The sequence below is a fragment of the Glossina fuscipes genome, unplaced genomic scaffold, assembly GCF_014805625.2.
Source record: "Glossina fuscipes isolate IAEA_lab_2018 unplaced genomic scaffold, Yale_Gfus_2 287, whole genome shotgun sequence".
NCBI lineage: Eukaryota > Metazoa > Arthropoda > Insecta > Diptera > Glossinidae > Glossina > Glossina fuscipes.
Genome location: NW_023998630.1, coordinates 1 through 5,115, shown reverse-complemented (window position 1 = coordinate 5,115; position 5,115 = coordinate 1).

Below are 5,115 nucleotides of genomic sequence, written 5' to 3'. Positions count from 1 at the left end.
CGGAAAAACCAGCTAACGGCTTTTAGCGAAAAATCAAAACCGTTTTACATGTGCAAAAAAAAGGTTGACAGTGTGAAAAATTGCAAAAAAAAAAATTAAAAAGTTAGAAAATTAGAAGAAGAAGTTTGCGAAAAATTTACATCAAATTAAATTTAAAAGAACCCAAAAAATTATAAAATTATAAGAAAAATTTATTGTAGTAAAGAACTTTAGAGAAAAAAAAGTTTATTAGGGTATACAGCATTTTCTAATATAGTAAAAGAGTTTGGAGATTTTTTCAGATTTGGATAGAGAGTTGACAAGGAGTTAGATGATGTTGCAAACGTGTATGCGGTAGTTTGAACTCTTGTTAACAATGGCTCCGGTATGGACCGTGTCATTGACAGAAAGTTTTGTCGTGACAATCTTGTGCCCACGGATAGTTCCCCTCATGGCCAGTTATTATTTCGATTCATTTCCATACCAATCCTAAATGCATTATTTAGGTATTCCCTGTTGAGTACACCATTAATATTGCGTACAATTTTTACAAAAATACTCCTTTTTTTTTTGGTATGTTGAAAGGAGATGGACTAAGCGAATATATTTCTGGCTTATATGTCCAGATAATAAACTGTCGCAATTTTTGGTCACAATTATGTACAAAACGTAACAAAAAAAGAGCGACCGTAATAACTGGAGCCAGCATGTTAAGTGTTATTGTGTTTGTGTGTGTGTGTGTGTGTGTAATAGTGCTTGTTGAGTTCTTGAAAGTCAAACATTGTTGCAAACTTTGTCTGAAAACGAAAAGGAATGCTATGGTAATAGCGGATGATTGAAAGCAAAAAAAAAAAAAAGGGAAAGTGGAAAAAAAAAATTCTAAAAGGATAAATTAGCTTTTCTAATAAAGCAAGTTAGTTCCCCGAGGTGCCTTAAAGAGATCGAGGAGACAGCCATATAATTTGAAAAAGCTAAAGGAATCTCTAATGCCTTCAAGCCTGTGACATCTGAAGATTAGATGCTCAGCAGACTCAACAACGTTGCAAACTTCACAAACATCACATGGTATAGCACGAATCATTTTAAAAAAGTTGCACTGGACTGACTCCTTCAACTCCTCAACATATTCTCAATGTTATATCTGGCGAGTGGCCCGTTTCCGAAAGAGCCCTTTTTTGCACTACCAAGGAATTAATTAAAGTCAAGATGACGAATCCTTCCTTTTTTCAGGAAATTATATCTCTCAGTGATACTGTCACTTGCAGCTATACTTTTTGCTATCAAAAGCTTCGTCATTTTTTTGATAAGTTAGATTCAATTCCTCCCTGGAATTTCATTACCAGCAAATGCAGAGTCTTCATGAACATTCTCGAATCGATCTCTACCTCAAAACAAAATGTCAACCTCTCTTGTATGAGGATGTTATGCTAAGAAAAGGTCCTTTTTTATTGCAACAACGGCTACGATATATATGTCACCGACGGTTCCGTCGGACATAATGTATCTGGCTTCTCGGTCGTGAAACATCTATCTAAAACAGTACATCGAGTCAAAGTGGCGGAGGAACTTTCCTCAACTTTTATTGAGTTGCTCGCCATTCGACATACTATTAAGGTTGCTATCTCCGATGGTATCAGAAGGTTTGTTATTTTTTTTGACAGCAGGTCAGCTCTACTTCTAATAAATAAAAGAGATGCAGAGAATCAATATGTGTTTGATATTCATAAGATGTTGCATGAATCTCAAGTGGATGACTGTCACCTCGTTTGGCTACCTGGCCACTGCGGCTTTTTTTTAAATGTAAAAGCCGATTTTCATGCAGGGAGAGCTCCTGTTGATGGGACAATTTTTTCCATCAAATACACTCCCAATGAAGCAATTCGGGCAATTCGCAACCACATCCTTCAACAGCTAAACGACGAATTTAAAGAGATCGCGCGTGGTAAATCCGATCGCCTTTTCTATAAATTAAATTTCACATTTCACATTTCTGTCACACTTATGACAAAGTTTATTTAACATTCGATTTTCAAATGCTTGTAAACGTTTCTCAATATATTTTGGGAAATTGCAACATTTGGAATGTCCAAATTCAATTTTGGACCTGACGAGAGATTTGTAAACGGTCAAAGCATTTTTGGGAGGCAAGGCTGCCTGATTGTTTGTCATGAGTTTGATGATGTTGCGTCCAGACTGACAGTCTTTGAACGCCTTTTCATAATGTCCACGAAGGCTTGAGCTGTCATTTAAAATTCTCCCAAGAAAAAGAAGAGATTTTACCTGATTAACTAGGGTACCTTTGATAAGAAGTCTGATTTCACGTTTAGAACCTTTGGCAAAATAAATAGTATTTGTTTTGCTGGGGTTAAAATATAAATTAAGATCAGCGCATGCATCGAAAAACAACTTCGCTTTCTCCAGACAGTGCTCTGAGCATGTCATACTTAGCTCCATCACAACCTGCAGCTGTAGCCCTCTTTCTGGAATGTAATGAGAAGAGTGCAATGAGAAGAGTGTGTTCTTGAGACTACTAAAAGGAATTGGAGGTATTGTAATCGGTTTGACACTTGAAATATAGCTCTTGAGCATATCAAAATATCTTTTATCATCATGATCATTCCACACAGCACATCCGCTTAATTTTCGACTAGAATGTCGATGACCATTGATGTAATTCTAGAAAGAACATGGGTTACCGTTGCCACATAACTCTTTAATCGCAATAGTTCCGTGTGTCCTTTTCGTCTTTCTAACCGCAGATCTCCATTCTCTCAGTGTTTTCATACATTCCATGTAGTTGGATGGATTGGCATATTTACTCATTTTCTTCTTTGCAGCTTGGTATTTGCGAAAAAGTGTTGACAGCGAAGAATTCCATCAAGGTTTAGGTGAGAAGAACTCAATGTCAGGAAAGTCGGTTCTAGCAGACCTAATCACAGACCGAAAGGCATTTTGAATTGATGATAAATCGGAAGGAAGATCAGCTATAGAAAGGCGGTCCGTAAGCAAGTTGCGTGAAATGAAGTTTTCTATTTTCTTAACGGAATTGTTGCAACTGTAGAATAAAATGGAAGAGTGCTGACTTTTGCCAATGGAAACGTTGGATATGTCCCAGTTGAAAGATAAAATAGTTGAATTCGAGAAAGTTAGATCCAAGACACTGCTCGCCATACGACCATTCCGGTTACAGTGCAAGTTGGTATTGCCATTATTTAAAACACTGAAACTGCTGGAATTGATGGCATTTACAAGGATCCTGCATTTGTTGGTCGGGACTTGATCGCTATACAAGGAATGCCTTCCATTGGAATCGCCAGATAGAATCACATTTTGTTCGCCGTCAAGAAAGTCACATAATCTCTGAATCTCATCACGAAAGGTTTGTACATCGAGACTGGGCGGAAAATAGCATGATACTATGAAAAGATTCGGCTTAAGGTTCATGGTTTTGATGATGATAATGTCAACGGCAGAGTTATAGGGAATACGTCTGAAATTGATACCTTTTCTGGCTAATATACTAACACCACCATAGCCATTATTTGGTGGCTGATGCATAATGCGAAACTTTAACTTCAAAACAATTTTCATCTTTCAGAAAAACTTCACTTAAGATGCAGAAATCAATCCTATTTGAGTTTAAGTAAAAGCCCAAAAACGACAGATTACATCGAACACTTTGGATATTATATTGTAAAAAGGACATCATATTTAAACTTGAGAAGGAACCCCAGCGGATTTTCTCATAGTGATGGGCGCTTGAACGGGACGAGAATTGGCACAGACAGACATTTTCTCTTCAAATTTTTTATTTTCTTGAATCGCGAGAATTAATCTTTCAAGTTCTGAGAACCGCAATAATTGTTGTTTGAAATTATCGGACGCCGAAGACTTGTTTCAGACGGCTTGGAGGGTGAATTGAGAGAAGGCTTGGTGGGTGAACTGAGAGGAGATTTGGAAGGAATCGATTTCCTTTTGACGACAGCATTATATTTATTTTTGGTTAAAATTTTGTAGGCATTTTGATTATCATCCTTGGTCGAAATTGCAGACGGGTTCCGCATTGGAGGGAAATTGTCGTCATAAGTGATGTCATCGAGACATTCGAAATAATTTGCGGAAAAATTCTCTTGTACCTCTTTATACGAGAGATTTTTAATGGCCATGATCCTGTTGATATTTGATTCGAGTTCCCTGTTAGGGTAACATTTATTGAGAGCGTTGTGCTCACAGGACAAGCACTTCATCGTCTCACAGTTCACACACTTCGGAGACTTTCCACAGTTAAGGCACCTGCTCTCTTTAGCTTTGCAAAATTTTGACACGTGACCGTATCTACCGCACTTAAAACACTGTTTTAAAGTGAGTACAAAGTATTCAACCGGCAGATAACAAAAATTAAATTTTATTGACTTAGGGAGGGCTCTCCCTTTTAAGCCAATTTTGATGCTGGTAGTGGGAATCCACTCATCTTTGTTGTTGTGATTTCTTCTTTGAAAACGGACAGCGGACTTGATCGGAATATCGGATACGGCGTTTTTCATTATATTAGTTTGTGGAAAAAGAAATCCATTATTTTTTAGGTAGATGGCTGCACCGATAGATTTCTCTTAAAGTATCGATCAAACAATTTCATATTTATGCTCGTTGGAAAGGTGACATTTCGCAGTAAAAAAAATTTTTTTTCTGTTTTTTGTTTGGTGCCTACGGTTTGGTGTTTATGGTTCCGATACTGTAACAGCCAATTATGTGCAATTTTGGTTTCGTAGATTCCGTTCAGGAATTTTTGATGTTAAAGGTGCACCTCGCACAGGTATGCCGGTCGTCGAAAATGTCGATAAAATCGGAGAAATGGTCGAAGTTGACCGGCATGTTAGCAGTCGTAACATCACCCAGGAGCTAAAAATCGACCATAAAACAGTTTTAAACCATTTACACAAAGCTGGATTCAAAAAGAAGCTCGACGTTTGGGAGCCACACCAATTAACAGAAAAAAACATGATGGATCAAATTTCCATCTGCGAAGCCTTGGCCAAACGGAATGAGATAGACCCATTTCTTAAACGGATGGTGACTGGAGATGAGAAATGGATCACATACGATAACCCTGTGCGAAAACGATCGTGGTCAAAGAGC